Raw genomic sequence first — 22,085 nt, forward strand, 5'->3', positions numbered from 1 at the left:
CATTTTTCTCTTCTTTAGCACAACCTATCCCCTTGCTGTTTTATTTTCTTCCATTGCAATTATCAAACACTAGCATTCTACAGTATGCATTTGTTTAATTATTTATTCATTTTTACAGTCTGTCTCTTGCCCACTTGAACCTTAAGTTCCATAAGGGCATGCAATTTTTCAGTAAGTTAGCCCGAGCACTTATAACTGTGTAAATATTTGTGAATTTTTGTTAAATAAGTATATTTAGATTAAGGATTTTTAAAAAGTTTTTGTAGTAAGAATTTTTTTCATTTATTAACATAGAATTCTGATATATATTTTTAACTTTAGAAAAGTTTTCAGTAATTCATTTGAGCCTCATTACACACTATTAGCAGGAAATCCATCATATTTCTCTCATATCCTAAAAATCATTCAATAATTCTTACAGTTTTACATAGTTGAAAGAATGGCATGCCCTTCCAAGATATTAGGCATAGAATGAGGATTGGATTCTGATTGGTCTGCTATTGCAATTTTATTGTTACTGAACTGAAACTGGTCCATACTGTAGAAGTACTTTTAGAGGCCCTACACCCTCCCTAGGCTATGATGGTATCCCAAATAGGGTACTAAGGTTCTTAAATCATGTTGACTTTGCTGCTGTTCACACTGGCTCATTTATTCCAGAGAGGCTTAGATCTAAAGGGATAACAGCTCTCTACTGCTTTATACCTAGTCTTCTCAATCGAACTTATATCTTTGTCTAAAGCCCAGTTCTCCAGCTTAAATTTTCTTTTCCCATATGTTATTTCATTCAGAGGCCTGAAACCTTCCTGAAGTTGCCTCACCCAATTGTAGAGGCTGGCAAGTCCACAATCTGCAGGGTATGCCAGCCAGCTGGAGATCCAGAAAAGCTGATGTTAGCTCAAGTCTGAAAGTCTGAAAGCAGTCTACTGGTAAAATGCCCTCTCTCTCAGCCCTCTGTTGCTCTTTTTTTTTCCTAGGAAGGCCTTTAACAAATTGGATGAGGCCCACACATATTATGGTGGGTAATCTGCTTTACTAAAGTCTATTGATTTAAGTGTTAATCTCATCTAAATAAGGTCTTCACAGAAACAGAATATTGTTTGACCAACTATCTGGGTACTATGGCCTAGCCAGGTTGACACATACAATTAATCATCACAGGACATATAGATTGGTATTTGACTCTTTCTTCCTAGGAAATCCAGGGCTCTTTATTTAAATTATCACTTTCTCCACAGAGATCTACTGCATACCAAATGGGTATCGCAACTTTTTGACCATCAAAAAAAGAGAGAGAGAAAAAAAGATCTTGTTATACACGAAAACGCTAATACTAGAAAAATGTGTGCCCTGCATTTGCATACCAAAGAAGGACCCCCAAGTGATCCTTTGTAGGACAAAGAGGAACAGTTTCTCTGGATTAGAAATCCTGAACCCATTCTACAAAGGGCAATAATGCCTGAAGATGTGGCAGGTTAATAAAAATGAACTATAAACACCTAGAATTAAAATCAAAATGCTGATTGCAACTCCTGAGTCAATGTTTTTGGGTAGTCTCTCAGACCCATATTTTCATCTTTTCACCAGGTGGGATCATGTAAGCCAGGACGAACAAAAACCTGGAGGCTAATGGTGGTGTTCTTACTTTCAGACAAACTAGATGGAAGAACATTGTTTGACAAGAGTAACATTTAACCAATTTACTATGTGTAACTAAGTCATTTTACAAATTCTGTTCCTGTGTCACATGCCTCAGGGTTTATAAGAAGTGCTCAGTATGGTTGATAGGATTAAAAGGTAGGACAAGCTTGGCAATCTTACTGATTTCTGTCACAACTTAACCAAGCAAAATTGTTAACCCATGCTCTTATCAATGTGTGCTCACTTATACACTACATATATGAATGAAAACCATCTAATTATTCATATATTCAATTAATTTTGGATTAAGTAGATGGAGATCTGTTTAACAGGTCAAGAACGAAATCATATCTGAGAGTGGCTTAAGAAGAGAGAAAGTAAATGGAACTAAATGTCAAGGAACTGAGAGAAAAGTATTTGAAGAAAGTAAAATTTAGAATATAACATGTATGTTGTTGGTTAATTTTTTGTGTCAACTTGGCTGCCATAATGTCCACATATTTGGTTAAATATTCTGGATGTTTCTATGAAGGTGATTTGATGAGGCTTACATTTAAATCAGCAGACTTTTTAATTTTATTTATTTATTTGACAGAGAGAGAAAGAGAGCACAAGTAGGCAGAGCTTCAGGCAGAGCGAGAGGGAGAAGCAGGCTCCCCACTGAGCAGAAAGCCTGATGTGGGGCTCTCGATCCCGGGACCTGCAGATCATGACCTGAGCTGAAGGCAGACACTTAACCAACGGAGCCACCCAGGCACCTCTAAATCAGCAGACTTTTTTTAAACTCACTTTATTGAGGCATGATTGACGTGAGAAAAGATATACATATTTAATGTACACAAGTTGATGAATTTGAATATAAGTATACACCTGTGAGATCATCACTACTATCAAGGCCATAGACATACCTAACTCCTCCTAAAATTTCCTCCCACCCTCTTTATTATTACTAATGTTGTTTAGTTTGGTTTGGTTTGGTTTTTCCCCCGAAGAGTTTATTTGAACAAGGAGGCTCATCTAAAAGAAGGTGTTGGGACTCGTGGTGGTGAAGCATGGCTGGTGATGACAATGCATGATTCAGGGGCTCAGAGGAACTTGATCTCAGAGTCGTGGAACCTCTTGACTGCTGATCTGCGCCACTTGGTGGCTGCAATCGCCTCCACCTGGATGATCTGGATCTAGTGGGTCCCTGGTGCTGTGCAGGATGCCCATGTTTCAGTAGCACCAGGTGACAGCGCCTGCAGTGGTGGGGTCCAGGCACTCCCAGTAGATGTGTGGGTGCCCCTAGGGGAGTCAGAGCATAGCCACGTGAAGTTCTTCACCCACAAGTGGGACTTCTTGAAAACCTGTCCACAGTAGACAATTTCCCCTGCAGACTCCATCTTCTTCAGCAAAGACACAAAGTACCAGAACCAGGACTTGGTGACAACATGACGAGGTACAAAGATTCGCCTGTGATAGAGGGACGGAGTGCCGTATCTGGGGGTGGGCAGGCAGCACCCCACCACTTTGTACTCTTGCAGTGTGTTCCAGGCCTTCAGGGCTCACTCTCCACTCTCACCGCCACCCACGAAAGGCCCTTTTTTATTATTAGCATCATTATTGTTATTATTATTATTTTATGTAAGAAGACTTAAGATCTATTCTCTTAGTAAATTTTCAGTATATAATACTGTATTGTTAGTTGTGGGCACTGGTCTGTATAGTAGATTTTTTATAATTTATTTACCTTGTATAATTTTATAATTTATTTACCTTATATAATTGAAATTCTGTACCCTTTGACTATCAACTCCTTGTTTCCCCTCCCTCCCACCCCAGTACCAACATTCTACTCTCTGCTTTTATAAGTTTGATTATTTTAGATTATACATGTAAATGAGATTATACTGTATTTGTATTTCTGTGTCTAACTTATTTTACTTAACCTTCTCCAGGTCCATCCATGTTGTCATAAATAGAAGGATTTCCTTCTTTTTTAAGGCTGAAAATTACTATATCGTATGAATATACAAAATTTTCTTTGTCCATTCATCCATTGGGGACATTTAGGTTGTTTCCACACGTTGGCTATTGTGAATAAGGTTTCAATAAACATGGGGGTGCAGATGTCTCAAGATTCTAATTTTGATTCCTTTGGATAAATACCTAGAAGTAGGATTGCTAGGATTGCCTAAGAGTTCTATTTTTAATTTTCTGAGGAACCTCCATACTGTTTTCCTTAGTGGCTGCACCAATTTACATTTCCACCACTGTTGTCCGAGGGCTCCCTTTTCTCCACGTATTCACCAGTACTTATTATCTCTTGTTTTTTGATGATAGTTATTCTAACAAATGTGAGGTGATATCTTCTTGTCCTTTTGATTTACATTTCCCTGATGATTAGTGATGCAGAGTACATTTTCATATACTTGTTGGCCATTTGTATTCTTTGAAAAATGTCTATTCAGGTCCTTTGCCCATTTTAATTATATTGTGTGGTTTTTGCTACTGAGTTGTATGAGTTCCTTATGTTTTGGCTATTACCCCTTATATGATTTGTAATTATTTTCTCCCATTCTTGTTGTCTTTTTTTTTTCTTAAGAGAGGTAGAGAGAGAGAGAGAGAGAATGGAGGGGCAGAGGGGGAGAATCTTAAGCAGACTCCATGCCCAGTGTGAAGCCCAATTGGGGCTTAATCTCACAAACCTGGGATTATGACCTGAGCCAAAATCAAGTCAGATGCTTAATCAACTGAGCCACCCAGGTGCCTCCTATAGGTTGCCTTTTTATTTTTGTTGAGGGGAGTCATCAAAATAATGCTGATGAAATTTGGAAGTTTTGGGTTTGTGAGAGAATGGCTAAGAAAGAATTCTTGAGACGTTTTTGGTGCAAAAAGGTGATTTTATTATACCACAGGGACAGGACCTGTGGGCAGAAAGAGCTGCACTGGATTGTGAGGAGTGACTGATTACATACATTTTAATTAGTGGGGGTTAGGGATAGACTGATCCAAGGACATATAGCCTTGAGATAGTGATATGGTATGGAAAACACCTGCATGGTACACATGACTGAACCCAGTTAAGGCCTCTTCATGAACCTTTAAGATTTGGTAGGCAGGTGCGTCATTTTGTCCTGCTGTCACCCAAGACAAACCTCCTATGCTTCTTAAAACTGCCACCAACCAACACGGAGTGGCCTGCCTCTTTCTGGCTTCTCCCTGCCCTCTTCATTTGGGATTCAGTTTCAGATTCTACCAGAAGCTCCCAAAGAGATTATGAACCAACAACTGCTGAGTCTGCCAGGAGACGAAAGAAATGGGAATATGGCATCCTCAGGGGCAATCCCAAGTTGGCCATTGATCTCTATGTGGGGAGGGGTGACCTGTACATTAAGGTGCTTGTGGATTACCATATGAGTACAGGGGCACTTCCCCAAACACCAGCTGGTCTTGTGCATTTGTTGGAGGAACTACAGGTACATAGCACACTGCAGCAGGAGAGGGAAGCACATGGTAGCTGCAGTGAGTTGACCTCAACTGTGGGCAGTTCAGCTGGCCACCAATGCCCAACTGGGGGCTGAAGCTCAGGTCAGAAAGTTAGAAGATGAGCTAATGTTAGAGAAGGATGTATAAGTGTCCACAAGTCTGCCAGTTTGGAGGCTGACAGACAAGGTGGGAGGGCAGGATAATGAATTAGAGCTCTTAACATGCTGTTTTGTAAAGCCAGGAGGGGCCAAAATGCCTGGATTTAAATTCCAAGCACTTGTGATGACGCTGGATTAAAATGCTAAAAAGTGGAACCTCTGAGAAAGTGAAGAAAATGAAGAAGAGGGTACTGTAATTGATGAGGAAACAGCTGAAATGGCCCAGGTTTTCTGAATCCTCATACAAAGGAAAACATTAAAATAGTAATTACCCCAAAATTCATAGGAGAAAACTTGCATTCTTTCTCTGTCTTTTAAGGTTGTAAATCTTTTCTTGTCTTTGAAATGTAAACACCCCAGAATATAACAAAAACATTGCCCACAGAGATTTAAGAAAACGAAGGGGGGAGAGAGGCCTCTTAAAATACAGACTGCTGTAGAATGCCTTTGTCAATTCATTGTAATGCACTCTGCTACAACAGCTAACTAAATTCCAAATGCACATAAGTGGTCCAAAAGAGACTTGGATGGTTAGAAGCTGTGTTTTTAATCCTTTTGTTTTTTAGTGAGTGCTGGAAGAGGTCATTGAGAAGACATGACCGCAAATTTACCCTCGAGCTGGACGCATTCCATTTCATTTTTCCTTGTATAATGTCAGTCATAATTTTAAAATGTATGTATGTATGTCGCAGAAATAATCAAATTCCTTTGTCAATTGTATTATAACAAACTCACACCACATCTTCAATTGTGGCCATTTTTAAGTCTTTGATCATTTACAGACAGTTATGGCTTTACTCTGATGCTTTGGCTAAAAAAATGTGCTCCTCCAAAAATGCTTCATCTTCAGACGTTCATGAAAACCACTTTGACAAGTACAGGTTTCTGATAACTAAGATCAATTTGCCTCCATGTGGGAGAGACAGTGATAAATCTTTCCAGTGTTCCCTCAAGGCTACCTGCAGAGCTCCACAATATGTCATGGGATGGCAGCTAGCGGCCCATCCTTGTTCTCCTTTCCCACATCAGTAAAATGGACACATTACATTGATAGTATAAAGTTAACAACTGAAGACTTGCCTCTGTTGCAGGACACCCTGAAGGCTTTACTGGAGCATCTGTGAGGGAGAAGCCAGGCAATAAACCTGTGAAAAATTCAAGGCCCAGGCCCCACTGTAAAGTTTTGGGAGTCATCTGGTCAGGTAAGATGGGTGTTGCCCCAGAAGTTGTGATTGATCAGGTACAAGCTCACCCAACCCCTAAGAATGTGAAAGAGGTTACCTGGCACAGTGCCCCCATCCCTTGTGCTGCCTGATAAAGAAAGGGCATGTGTGGGACTGAGGATCAGAGCAACAAGCTGCCTTTGAGAAGGCAAAAAATACTAGTAAAGTAGACTAAAGTTCTGGACATCTCCTAAGTGTGGGCTACTATTTGAGTGAATCATGTCTATGAATTTAGAAGGTATGGGTCAGACCCTGTGGTAGACACTATAAGGGAAGAATGTCCCTAGAATTCTGGTCCAAGCTCTAGAAGGGGGAAGAAACCCTGGCAGTGTACGTGGAACTCCCCCAGCTAAAGCCTTTCACACAGCGTTGTGTGCTCAGTGGGCTGAGCTCAGAGCTGTCTGGCTGGAGATTGATCACTCAGAAGCCCTTAATCCTTTGCATTGGTAGTTGGGCTATTCTAAAGGGATTAACCCTATTTATGGCTTGGACAATAGAAAATGGGAATAAGCCCTTGTGGGGGCAAGATATGTGAAAAGACATTGGTGTCCATCCGCAAGAGCCTAAGGCAGCCAGACCTCAATATTTCTCATGTCCCAGCTCATAAGACACTGACAGCCTCTGGTAATCAGGAAGCGGATGCTTCACATGGGTATGAGCCCTAGCTATTGACCCTTCAGTAGATACAGTAGATTAGGTACATAAAAGGAGCAGCTACCACGGTGTCTAAATAAGATGGCATATTGCCAAGGAAGCCAGTTGCCCTTGAAGAATAGTGACTTGGTTAATGCAGTAGCAGCATGTCTTGTGTGTTTTAAACAGTACCCAAAGAAACTACCAAAAGAATCTCAAATTCCCAACCAATAAGGGGTTGGCAAATTGATTATATTGGCCCCCTCTCTCTGAGTAAAGTTTCTAAATATGCCTTGGTTTGTGTGCACACTGCATCTGGACTAACTTAAGCTTTCCATATTACTGTGCAAACCAGGCTGCTACCATTAGGTGGTTAAAAAAATGAAATAAAATCTATGGATACCATGCAATATGTGCCCTCCTTACCACCCATCACCAGTCAGGAGGGCACGTATTGCATGGTGCACTGGGTGTTATACGCAACCAATGGAGCATCGAACTTTACATCGGAATCCGGGGATGTACTGTATGGTGACTAACATAATATAATAAAAAATCATTAAAAAAAAATCTATGGATACCATCACTGATAAGACAGTCCTTAGGGAACACATTTCAAAAGCCACGGCATGCAAGTCTGAGCAAAAGAACATGACATTGAATGTTGGTTTCATCTCCCCTATTAACCCACAAGCTAAAGGGTTGGTAGAATAGAAAAATGGAAAATTAAAGCAGCAGATTAAATTATTAACACATAAAACCACCTTGGCCAGATAGACTGAAGTATTGTCCCAAGCTTTAATACATTTGAATGATCAACTAGTAGATGCGGTTCCCCCATATGACAGACAGGAGACCCCTGCCAAGGCACCCAATACTGTGAAAGTATGGAAGTTGTGAGAAACAGCCATTCCCCTTATTCTCACCATGGATCAACATATTACGCTACTGCGAGCACACTGGAATTTACAATGGGATGTCCTGCTGAGACAGGTGAGTTACTTCACATCTCTGGGTAAAGGGGAACTACTCAATCTCCACTAGGATCCCATTGTCCTACTTCAACATGGACCTGTTAAAATGTGTTATACATGAAATGGAGCACACACCATTGTAAGAGGGGGAAAAGGTGGGGGTCCTGGTCTGGCATATCCTACCCCCGGCCGATTGATCTCTTTATGCCTGAAAATGGTGCCTCCCCCAGCTAACATGTATGGTATGTAAAACCAGGTCAGGTTCCTAAAACTACCTACCTCCCTCTTATCCAGGCCAGGTGGATACTATTCTCCACTAGTACAATCATTTGGCAGCCATCTTTGTCTCCTCGATTGGCCTAGAGGACATTATAGCACACGAAGAAGCCTTTACTAAATTCACTGAACAAGCCTTAGCTGATAGCCAATAAAACCTATCCTTAAAGAACACTAAAATACCTCTCATGAGAAAAGCTGTCTTCCAAAATTAAAAGCCTAAGATGTTATTATTCCCTCTCAAAGAAGCATCTGTGCCATTATCCAGACAGAATGTTGTGTGTTCATGCCTGATGAATCTGCTAATGTATCCTTTTTATTAAATCACATGAGGACACAAGTAAACACCCTGAATGATCTGACCTTCAGTTTGGGAGACTTGAAAAATCAGTGTTTCAGATCATGGGGCTCTGAATGGAAAAAGTTGTCACTGATTTTGGGAATCATGGTCTAATCTATGTTTTCTTTTATATGTGCCTGATTTGTGGCTGTAGCAGCTGCCTCCAGTGCAACCAGGTGGCCATCAAAAGAGCCACTTCCGTGCTAGTGAAACCCATTGCTGACCACTCAGGGCCCATTGAGGATGAGGGGAGCATATGAGATTGTAAGAGCTGGTCGCAAGGGGTGGAATGTTGGGGGAGGTCGTTGGAAAGATGACTTTTAAGATTTGGAGGGGCTGGTACAAGGATCCATTTGTCTTGCTGCTGCCCCTAGACAAGTCTTGCATGCAAGTTTCCTTTGCTTCTTAAAACTGCCACCACCTACCCACATGGACAGGCCTGCCTCTTTCTTTGATCTCTCCCTGCCCTCCATGTTCAGGGGCCAGTTTTCTGATTAGACCCAGGAAGCTCCTGAGGAGGTTACAAACCAACAATGTTGATTGTTTATTTTGCTATGCAGAAGGTTTTTTTTTTTTTTTTTTTTTTTTTTTTTTGCTNTGTAGTCCAACTTATTTATTTTTGCTTTTGTTGAAAGTGCTTTTGGTGTCACATCCAAAAAGTCATCACCAGGAAGAATGTTAATGAGCTTGCTCCCTATGTTTTCTTCTAGGAGTTTAATGGTTTCAGGTCTTATACATGTCTTTAATCCTTTTTGAGTTAATTTTTTTGTGCCTGGTATAAGATAAGGGTCCAACTTCATTCTTTTGCATGTAATTATCGAGTTTTCCCAACACTCTCTATTGAAGAAGATAAGCTTTCCCCAATGAGTATTCTTGATTCCTTTGCCAATAGTAGTTGGCCACTTATGTGAGGATTTATAAATGGATTACACTGGAGTTACTGATTATAAGGGGTTACACGTACGGAAACATCTAAAGAGGGGTGCCTGGGCGGCTCAGTTCGTTTGGTGTCAGTCTCTTGATTTCAGTTCAGGTTGTGATCTCAGAGTCATGAGATCAAGCCCCATATCAAGCTCCACACTCAGCACAGTGTCTGCATGAGATTCTCTCTCCTTCTCCCTCTGCTCCTTCTCCCACTCTCTAAATAAATTAACTGATTAACGAATTAATAAATAAAAATAAAAATAATTTTAAAAAAGAAACGTCTAACAAATATTGGCAGCTAGTAAAGAAATACACACACTATGGAAAGGATCTTCTCCAAGAAAAAAACAGCAAAGTAACCTGCTCTAGGTGAGGAACTTGAGGAGCGTGTTGGCTGTTGGGATCTGTAAATCTGCAGTGCAGTTCCATCAACATACATATTAGGAAACACCAGAATTAGAAGGATATCTTTCCATCCAAGCTGAATATAGATAAAATAACCAACTAGGAATTGATGAAAATATGTGCAGAATTAAGGCAATGGAACATTACTCTCAAGTTTAATAAAAAAGCATGAATGTTAAAATAGTTTTATGGAAGGTATATAAAACAATTTAGGAGGCATATGTTGCCCTCCAAATGTATTTCTTTAAAATGTCTGTATAGCAGGAAAAGAAAGGCATGAGAAGGAACCACACTTAAACATTCAAAGAAAGCTGCCTAATGAGATAAACGTGTAAGATGGCAATGTGAGCCTAAGGACCTAATCTTTCTGCTCCAGACACTCCAAGTCCCCTGGAGATACACATAACACAGTGTAGTTCGGATGTCCTGCAGGACAGTTGCTGCACCGCTGCTGGTCCCCCTGGTGGCAATTATTCAAGAGCTATAGATAAAGAGGTCTTCCATTTAGACTATGAGAGCAATATGTCTAAAGTTTTGTGCTTTTTGCTCAAATTGGCTTGGATCATATCATTACAATTTTGAAAATTCATCTACACAATCATTTACCAGAGCACATGCTTATTCTTAGCAGGTTGGGTCAGAATGGGTTCTATGCCACTTCACATAGACAAAGACAAAATTATGTATGTATACCTATATATTAGTATACATGTGTTAGTGTGTGGCTGTGGTGTGAAGAGGAAGAATTATAGATAATTAGATAGCTAGATCTCTAGATGATAGCTAGTTAGCCAGATGTCATAATATGATAGATAATAAATAGATGACGATGGATAGAGAGAGAGATGATGATGATGATGATGGTGGTGATGAAGATAGATAGAGAGGTCCATATATAACATACAAATTACCAATATCATGAACTTACTGGTAATTTGTATTTTCTTTATATATTTGTGATTTCTCAGAATTTTCTAAAATGAATATTATTTTTATAAAATAAGTAAGAAATCAAAACAGTTTTCTTTTAAATTTTTCAAATTTGAAGAACTGTAGAGTGATGGAAACAGGTCAAGATTGAAGTTATTTCTGGAAATGGCATAAGAAGAAAGGATAAATGCAACTGAATGTCCAGAAACTGAGAGATAAGCTAAGGTTTTCTATCAGATGACATGAACATTGTAATCATGTGGGATGATGCCAAAATTAGGGTTTGAAAGAGGAAAGCCTGTGAAATGTGTGCTAAATTCTAGGTGAATACAGAGAAGTAGTTTGGGGGCTAAGTAAATGTGGGGATCTGCCTGATTACAAGGCAAAAGATATTCTTGCAGCATGTAGAAGAATAAAGCATGTGAACGTCAGTGGGAAACTTACGGAAACTAACCACTGCTTTCTCCATTCCTAGGAAGTGATAGAATGAGGATTGTCCACAGAGAACCAACAGATGTGTGCCATCCTCGGAGTAGCTGAATGAGGTGAAGAGATGTCAAAATGATACAGGTTTTGTAAACAATGAAGCTCATTCTGGAAGGCACACTAGAGAGCTTGAGAGACAGAGCAGTGGTGAGGTGACAACTGCCATGGCCTAGGAAGCACAGAGAAATTTTTAGAGGAGAGTAGAGAAAAAACTTTACCAAAGTAGTTTCCATTTGGAAAAATAACCAGGGATGTCAGGACTTGAAAGAAAAGGGTACAATTCTAGGAAAAAATATATAGTTATAGGAGAAAAATAAGGAGAATGCAGAAATGGGAGATGAGAGTTTTCATGTACATAAATTGTCTTGAACTATCTTCATGTATCACAGAAACTTCCAGAAGCAATCTCAAAAGTCTGAAGCGTGCATTTCCTAATGAATTATTGCCAGAGTTGCTTGACATACCTGAGCTGCTGGGTGCACACCTTAGAACATGTTTACTGTAGGAAAAGTATTTATCAGGAAGTAGTGATACCTTGTGAATGACACCAGAGCAGAAGAATAAATAGAATGAAACATGAACCACAGAATCCAAGGAGCTCTATGAGTTTTTACATTGTTATTGCCTGTTCCTAGGAAATAAGCTGAGTGTCAGGGAGTAAGGAAATTTATAGCAGAAAAGCTGATGAGGAGGAGCATTGATCTGCAGATGAAAACTCCCTATGTATGTAAACAAGTCCTAATGAAATTACTGGCCCAGAGACCTAAGGAAATACATCATCAGTTTACCTATCAAAACTTTGCAAATGGTCCCCAAATGATCTTAATTCATGTTCTTGACCTTCTTGATTAATACTTCTCTATTTATTTTAGAAAACAACCCTCATTAAAGTGAGAACAAGTGAGGGTCAATTTTCAGCAGATGTTATAATCAATCATGAAGCTACAATATTTCAAAGTCTTGTACAGGAATAGAAACAGTTAAGTGGCAGGCTGAAGACATAAGCAACAGTTCTAGTGATTGCTAATAACCTGGATACAAGATTGAGGGCTGAGAGAGAGAAGCCAGTGAGGAAATGAGGAGAGGACATTAGAATTTAGAACTAACGAAAGGTAAAAGGGACAGGAAGTCTAGGGATACTAGCTGAAGCAAAGTTAGCTGATAATGTGTGTGGTGAGAAATCGGTGGAGGAGAGGGAGAAAATAGAACCAGGAAAGGGAAAAACTGAGCTATGAAAAATCAAACCTGCTTTCTACAACACACCCTTTTTAACCCCAACAGAGTTGCTGCTGAATGTATCAGGAATCTGAGTGATTGAATAACTAGTTTGGTGGGAAGAATCCCTAGGAAGCCTTTGAGCCAAACCCACTAATTTTCCTAAGAAAGCTGAGGTCAGTGAGGCCAAGTTACTTTAAAAAAAAAAAAAAACCCACTATCAGTTAATGCCAAAAAAGAAAATAAACTCAGTTCTCCTACCTCTCAACCAAGAGCTTTTTTTTTTTTTTCCTTCAAACTCCTGCTCCAGTTTTAGCATTTTTCATTTGTTAATTTAGGCAGAAATGGACCAGGGTCAGGGCATGAGATTTGTCAGCCGTAGAATGAGAGGAGTTGGCATCCCCTAACAGTGTGATAAATAAAGGATTTGAAGGCCTTGTGTTTAGAGGGGTAAGGCTTGTGTAAAAAAGTACATTAGACAGTTCAGAAGCTCATCTTACAAAACAGATTTCTCCAAAGCCATCTGTTCTCACCAGTTGCGTATGGAAAAGAAGGACAGGGCTTGATGTATTTCACATAAGAGGGTGCGGCCTGTACCAGATTACAAAATGAGTCATGACTAATTTATACTTCTCTTTATCATTTCTCGTTAAAGCTTGATATTAGAGGGGTACCTGGGTGGCTGTTGGTTAAGCATTTGACCTCAGCTCAGGTCATGATCTCAGGGTCCTGGAATGGAGCCCAGGTGTTCAGCTCCTCACTCAGCAGGGAGCCTGCTTCTTCCTCTGCCCCTCCCCCTGCTTGTGCTCTTTCTCTCTCTCAAATAAATAAATATTTTTTAAATGCTCCATATCAGAGTGAATTGTGTATTGCCCACCGTCTTCTCCAAAGACCCTACATACATATTAATCATGGTTCTGTTCTCATTAATGTTGTTCTAACATTGTTTCAGCCTGCTAATCTTTACTTCTGATAAACTACAGATGGCATTCTGAGATCAGAGCTAGAGACTCAGGAAACATCCAGGTAGATAATTTGAGTTTAGGCTACCCAGAAACTTGAGTTTTATTCTGTTCCACCTAGTAATCTATGCTATCAACCTTGTGTTCTGTCTAGTCCTTTTTTTTTTTAAGATTTTTTTTTAATTTATTTATTTGACAGAGAGAGAGAGACAGCCAGCGAGAGAGGGAACACAAGCAGGGGGAGTGGGAGAGGAAGAAGCAGGCTCATAGTGGAGGAGCCCGATGCGGGGCTAGATCCCACAATGCCGGGATCACGCCCTGAGCCGAAGGCAGACGCTTAACTGCTGTGCCACCCAGGCGCCCCTCTGTCTAGTCCATTTTTTAAAAAGATTTTACTTACTTATTTGTTTGTTTGTTTGTTTGTTTAAGAGAGAGCACCAAGTGGCAGGGGCACAGAAGGAGAGAGAAAATCTCAATCAGACTCTGTGCTGAGCTCGGAGCCTGGTGCGGGGCTCAATCCCATGAACCTGAGATCATGTCCTGAGGCGAAATCAAGAGTTGGATGCTTAGCCAACTGAGCCACCCAGGTGCCCCGACCCCATTCTTGAAATGAAGATCTTTACTGGTCCATTAAGGACATTTGATGAATTGGAGCAAAAGCTTTTATTCAGCTGCACAGTATCTATTTTGGCAAAATTAGAACGATAGCAATGCACATAAAAGCCTGTGGACTCTGGGAAACAAACTGAGGGCTTCAGAGGGGAGGGGGCGGGGGATTGGGATAGGCTGGTGATGGGTATTAAGGAGGGCACATATTGCATGGTGCACTGAGTGTTATATGCAAGTAATGAATCATGGAACATTGCATCAAGAACTGGGGATGTACTGTATGGTGACTAATATAACAAAATAAATATTATTTTTTAAAAAAGCATAAGATAGTCCCTAATGAGATATTTCAGTAACAATCTGCAATACCAAGTAGAAATAGAGAGCTTTTCTAGGATTTTTCAATATTCTCTGTGAAAATATTTTTAAATATTAAGAGCTGTTTCTGCCAAAAATGTGGGATAGAGGTGGTCATTGAATGCACTAGTTATGACATACAGGCTTTCTTTACTGTAAGACTTATCATGAACTTTAATGTTATTATACCTGCTTACCTGCCAAGATAATATCTAGAATTTCAGGAAGATATCAGTCATGGAATTATTTTTGGTGGAAGAATGGTTACCATCTGTTCCAGTGATCTTTGCTGTATAACATATCATCTCACACACATCAAAACTTACAAAACAATAATATATGACTATGGCTATCCCTTGCATTTCTGGGATTTGCCTGGGTTAGGCAGTTCTTGCTTGGAATCTCTCATACGGTTGCAGTGTGACAGTGCTGAGCAATCATTTTCTCATGTCTGGAGGTTAGCACTGGCTGTAGCCTGGGACCCAAGCCAGGCATCAGCTGAACCACACACACAGTCTCCCCATAGGGCTTGGACATTCCCTCAGAGCAGTGCCTCTGAGACTTGGGTGGAAGTTGTATTTATAACCTCACCTGGGTCTGAAAAGTAAGGAAATACCACATACTTAGGTGATTTAACACCTCTGTAATCCCACATCATACAAAGGGTGAGTGAATGCAAAGTGCTTCTTCCCTGTATGCTGGATTGGAGTTTCCCATGAGCTGAGCCAACCTGAGAATCCTTCTGGTACTTTCACCCCATACCCAGGTTGACCATATGTCTTAGTTTGCCTGGGACAAGCCCCCATTTACTCCTGTTGTCTTGGCCTAACTAATTAGTACTACCACTTTTCACTCCCAATATGGCTTGATTTGGATGGTAAATTATATAGTAACTCATCTATCCCCAAACTCTCAATTGGATACTTGCAAGACTTTATATTCATACCTGTAGTTTTTGTTACGTTCATCACCCTCTTCTCAACTTCTGTAATGTCCCAGTGTATAAATTTGGCTCCCCTAAGCCTAGCTTTCTCTCCTATAGAATACTTTGCATTTCTCATTTAGACCGATCTTTCTAAAACATGATTTCTGTCTTTTTTTGTAGTATTCACAAATTTCCCCTCCCTTTAGCCACCCCAGCTCTTCATAACAATTTTACTGGTGTTACCACCCATAGACTCAATCTGTCTCATACCAGCATTTGTGTTAATCCTAAATAGTATAGGATGTAAGATGTAAACTATAGTCTATTCCTCTCCAGCAGACCTTATTAGTAGGAATTGTTGCAAATGGTCCTGTCATACCTGTTAGATTTCTATGATATTTTCTGGGTCCCTCTTGCTGTCTAGACTTTTGTATTTCCAGAAAATAGTTCTAGATGCAAGTTATACAGCTGATATAACTCCTTCTCCAACTCAACCAAGTGTTGGCCTAGTTCGGTATTTTTGATTTGAGGTTTCCTTAACTTTTTAGTAGGAGAGATGTCCTGATGACTATCACAGTCCTACCTTAAGACTCGAGCTCTGGATCTTGCATCCATGGAGAGTTCTTACAAATAGCAATTGCCTCCTTAATCTTGCAGAAATCTGAAAAATAACCTTTGCCTGAATTCTCTACCATTTTGTTCTGAACACCTGATTCATTGGCCACCTAAATTATTTGAGAAATCATGTACTGTCTTCTCCACCCACCTGTATCCCTGGAGTCAGTCTTGTAGCCAAGTCACTTTCTGAGCATCTTTTTTGCCGAAGTCCCCATAAATAGACCATATTTTGTACCTAAATCTGTAGGGATAACACTGTTCAAACTTATTACAGGAGTCCTTATATAACTTATCTTCCTCTAGGTGCTCAGCCTTCTTTCCGATAATCCCCAGAGCAAATCCCTTTTACCCAGGCTAGTCCAGTAGTCCTTTTCTCATTTATATGCAGAACCTAATTTTTTTTTAAAGAAGTTGAATTCATAGCAACAGTAGAATGGTGGTAACCAGAGGCTAGAGGGTGGGAGAAAAGGGGAGATATTGCTCAAAAGGTGCAAACTTTCAGTAATAAGATGAGTAAGTTCTAGAGATTTAATGTATAGCATGGTGACTATAATTAATGTGTTGTAAACTTTCAATCTGCCAAGAGAGTAGATCTCTAGTGTTCTTACCACAAGAAAGAAAAAAGTAACTAAGGGAGGTGATTAGTTTCATTGTAGTAATTATTTCATTATATATCTATATATATATATATAGATATATCAAAACATCATGTTGTGCACCTCAGATATACACTTTTTGTCAAAAAACTAATAAAATCAAAATAAGCCAAAAAAAAAGAAAAGAAAACATTTATACATTGTTACTCATACCTATCCTTCTAACTCCCCTACTTAGATACCATCAAAATACTGACTTATAATGGATTCCTGAGTTATAATGGATTGACTTATGATTTTTTACCTACAATGGTGTGAAAGCAATACATATTCCATAGAAACTGTATTTTGAATTTTGAATTTAGATCTTTTCCCGGGCTACTGATATGCAATACAATACTTTCCTATGATGCTGGGCAGTGGCAGCAAGACAGCCTCTGATCAGCTACCCACATCACAAGGGCAAACAACTGATATACTTACACCATTCTGCACCCATACAACCCTTCTGTAGTTCACCTTCAGGATAGTATTCAATACATTACATGAGATATTCAATATTTTATTATAAAATAGGCTTTGTGTTAGATGATTTTGCTTAACTGTGGACTCATGTAAGTGTTCTTAAAACATTTAAGGTACACTAGGCTAAGCTATGATGTTAGGTAGGTTAGATGTATTAAATGCAGCTTTTCCAACATGGGCTATTTTGAATTTACAATGGGTTTATTGGGACATAACCCCATTGTAAGTCAAGGAAAATCTGTACTGTAAAATTTTCATGGCTTAGTTTTCCTGTGATTCCCAAAGCAATACCTTGTATTTAGTATGGTGCTCACAGCAACTGCACTCTCACCAGCAATGGAATTGTTGGATAATGTGGTAGTTCTATTTTTAATTTTTTTTTAAGATCGTTCATACTGTTTTCCATAGTGGCTGTACTAACTTACAATCTCAACAACAATGGACAAGGGTTCCCTTCTCTCCACATTTATACCAGCATTTGTTATCTCTTGTCTTTTTGGTGATGGCCATTCCAACAGGTGTGAAGGAATATCTCATGGCACTTTTAATTTGAATTTCCCTTATGACTAGTGATGCTGAGCATCTTTTCATGTACACATTGGCTTTTTATAGATCTTCTTTTAAGAAATGTCTATTCGAGTCCTTTTCCCATTTTTTAATTGGGTTACCAACTTTTTGTTATCGAGTTATATGAGATTTTTCATGTTTTGAATATTAACCTCTTATTGTATGTATGGTTTGCAAATATTTTTTTCCTTCTGTAGGTTATCTTTTCACTTTGTTGATGGTTTCTTCTGCTGTGCAGAACTTTTTAGTTTGATGTAGTCTCACTTTCTTATTGCTCTTGCTGTTGCTTTGTTTAAAGTGTCATATAAAAAAATTACCAAAATCTATATCAAGAAGCTTAATTTTTATATTTTCTTCTAGGAGTTTCATGGATTCAGGTCTTACACTTAAATCTTCAATCTTCTTCAAGTTTGTTTCTGTGAATGGTGTAAGATATGGGTCCAGCTTTTTTCCTTTACACACAAATATCTAACTCTTACAGCACTATTTAGTGAATAGACTCTTTTCTCCATTGAGTATACTTGGCTGCCTTGTAAAATATTAGTTGTCTATATATATTTAGGTTTATTGCTGGACTCTCCATTCTGTTCCATGGTCTGTTTGTCTGTTTTTATGACAGTGCTATACTGTTTTGATGATTATAGCTTTACAGTATAGCTTGAAATCAGGAGGTCTGATTCCTTCTATTTTGTTCTTATTTCTCAGGATTTCCTTGGCTATTTAGGATCTTTCATGGTTCTGTATTAATTTTAGAAATGTTTTCTCTATTTCTATTAAAAATGCCATTTGAATCTTGATAGAGATTGCATTGAATCTATTGGACGCTTATGACTGGGAATTTAAAACCAGATTTCTAAACAAATGAAGATCAAACAAATACAAATCTTCAGGGAAATAGAGAATTCTTAGAACTTAATGATAATAGAAATATTACCTAGCTCCCACGGAAAAAACTCAATGTTCTCCAGAAGGTTAAATTGATAAACACAGGAAGGGAAACTAAATTCCACCTAGAATCATTAAAGTTGGCCTAAAAGAGAGAATGGCAAAGATCCAAGGATTGTTGAAGACATCTTCTCATTACCAAAGCAGGAAGTAGGTGGACCTTCTTAAACCATTAGCTCAACTAATGGGGCGCCTGGGTGGCACAGCGGTTAAGCATCTGCCTTCGGCTCAGGACGTGATCCCGGCGTTATGGGATCGAGCCCCACATCAGTCCTCTGCTACGAGCCTGCTTCTTCCTCTCCCACTCCCCCTGCTTGTGTTCCCTCTCTCGCTGGCTGTCTCTATCTCTGTCAAATAAATAAAATAAATAAAATCTTTAAAAAAAAAAAACCATTAGCTCAACTAAACAGAAAAGAATAGATGGATGATTGCCTTATCAGCCTTATACATCTTAGTGGGGCATCCAGAGTTTGGGGCACTTTTTCTTTTCTTTTAAAACAGAGAATACATAAAATGGTAGGGGATGATAGAAACAGAGTATTGTTAATGAAAGCAAAATATTACAGAAGAAGAGGCTTGAAATGCCAAACATAAATATCAATATTACAGTTTTTATTTTAGCATTTACCTCCTTTGAAAGTCTAGATCAGTAATTTTTAACTCTTACTTAGTTCACAAAACCCCTCAGAAAATTTGAGGACATCTGTAGATTTTATCCCAGATAAATGCAAAAAAAAAAAAAAGTTCTGCCAAGATTTTTATGCAGGGAATACTGACTCCCTGATGTCCATTTATAGATCCAGTTTCAAAATCAGTGTTCTAGAACGTCCACTGATTCCTGATATTAAAGGTAAACTATAATAATGTTGACAAGGAGGTTGTTCCCACCCAACTGTAACTGCCATCATCACCCCCTCGAACTAACCAGCCAGGACGGAGGGAGACCTTGCCTCTAACAGGCCTCCTACGTCTATTTTCTTTGTTTGAAAGACCCACTTCCTGATGAGGAGGGGTAGCTGGTCCTGGAACATTTCATCCATTTCCTAGAACACTTTCATTCTATATTGCATCTATTTGGTCATTTTCAAAGCCTGAGAAGTTCACTAGGGATGGTGAGGAAGCCAGAAAATGAAGTAGACTTTGACTGGAAGTTTTAGGTTCTGGCTTCAGAGCAGCAGACTGCGTCACTTTAGGTAATTCACTTAACCTCTCTATGTCTCAGTTTTCTCATGTGGAAAATAATGCAGCCAGTAAGATGATTTGTAATTTTCCTTTCTGCACTTTAGATGCCTCTAAGAGAAGGTGAGGCAAGACTTGGGTTTGGAAGGTCTGGTAGGATTAATAAAGAGGAGAGAAAGTCAATTCTACATTTTTGGTAAACCTGTATTAAGTCTCCAAAGTGTTAGGAGTTGGCTTTAAAATTTTCTATAAAGCAGACATATAAAGTTAACTTCATCTAAAAAATGTGGGTGTATTACTTTGGAGCAGGAATGCCCTCCATTTATAATACACTGAGAATATCTATTGAAAATAGACAAGCCACCAATATGTTCTTCCTTTTATCTCTATAAGACTGTATTCTCAGGTAAGCCACATCAAGCCATAGACATTTCTGTTTTGTAGGACTATTTCCAGTGTGTCACACTGGAGAATTTTGGGCTCCTGCTTTGTCTCACTTTTCTGAATTTAACTCTTTCTGTTTCCACAGAACAATAGAAGCACACAGTGGTGACTATTAAGGTGATGAAAACACAAACTTGCTAAGGTGGTACTACTTCTTTGTTAATTTCATATATATTATATTTACATACATATATAGTTATATATAAATTATACACATATCAAATTATATATTAATATATTCACATTTATGTTTTCACTTAAAATAGACCAAATTCCTAAATAGACACAAAGATGAAGTAAAACATCTTTCCTGGCATTGAGGAGCTTACAATCTGTCATAAAATTCAAACATTTTCTGATCTTTATTGCCTAATATTACCTTAAATGTTATTCCATTTATTTAGCTATTTATAATTTTAAAAATGTTTATACTAGCATGTCTTCATTTAATTTGACTTAAGTTCACAGAATAAATATTTGATAGTGAATTCTGAACTTTGCCTTGCCTATATAGGCTAAAAAAGGCAATAAAATCAAAAGAAGATTTTTTTCTTTTTTTTTCCTTCCCTCCCCCTCCGCTTCTTTCCTGGTAAATATTCTATACATCATGCGTTAGTCTAAGAAATCAAATATTGAACTATTAGTTTTAAAACTCTTCAAGATTTAAATCTAGTCTTCAAAGTCTGTTTCTTATAATGTATTTCTAATTTTATGTCCTGCTAGCATAAGCTGTAGCTTATACCAGCACATTCATTTTCAGTAAATGACTGTATTGAAAGATAATTCCTACTGCCACAATGAATAGAGACTATCCATTTACCCACTAAGCTTTCTATGAGGGCATACATAACATGCTGGCAATAAAAACAAAACAAAACAAAAAAAACTGGATTTTCTTGACATGCCCACATTTTTAGGCATGGTGCTAGAGCCAGCACCAGTAAAACTAATGAAAAGGCAATATGAAATCAACTGTAAAAGTCAGATAAAACCAGTGGCTTGATTCTAAGACAATCCAGTTCCAAAATGAAATGAAAAGTGCTGGAATTTTATGAAATTTTTCAGAAAAATCACCTTGAAAATTTATGAGGAAATTTATAAAGTTGGAAGTTAGTTCCCCTAAGATTTGTTACCATAATTCTTGGCTCAGACTGCTTTAAAATGTCAACACTCTGTTCCCTGGCTCTTCAGGCACCACCTCCAATCATGTTTCAAACAGTCAGTGGTTCCATAGAGCTCTGTTGGTTCTGAATCAATGTTTCTCTTTATTAACTAATGATTGTTATTACTAGTAATAATCATGTAGTAAAATTGCTCAAGTTTCATAAGTGAGCTAATCTCATGGTATTTCTGGAAGAATTCCCAGAATGAATAGTTAAGCTAAATATGTAGGGCTTGCCAATCACAAAGGAAACCAATGGAATATAAGAAACACATGGTGGTAATATAGGGCAGAACTGTATTATGCACTTCTTGTATTAATTTCCTGTTTCTTGCTGAAGATGCATGGCTATGTCTGAGCCTAGGAGAAAATGTATAAGTAAGCAAAGATTGCTTTTTGCAATCTTTACTCTGTTATCAGCAATTTTCCCATCAGCCATTCCATTTATGGGGTGACTTTTTCCATAATACCTCAAGAACTGAGTGTCTTTGTGAATTTAGTGAATATTCATTGATTACCCGTT

At 38.6% G+C, this 22,085-nt stretch overlaps 1 pseudogene; it reads right to left on the reverse strand.

Annotated features, from left to right (window-relative positions):
• Positions 1 to 2,658: 2,658 nt before the first annotated feature.
• Positions 2,659 to 22,085, reverse strand: part of LOC100480273 — a 35,599-nt pseudogene continuing 16,172 nt past the window's right edge.

Source organism: Ailuropoda melanoleuca, chromosome 5, assembly GCF_002007445.2.
Source record: "Ailuropoda melanoleuca isolate Jingjing chromosome 5, ASM200744v2, whole genome shotgun sequence".
NCBI classification, from domain to species: domain Eukaryota; kingdom Metazoa; phylum Chordata; class Mammalia; order Carnivora; family Ursidae; genus Ailuropoda; species Ailuropoda melanoleuca.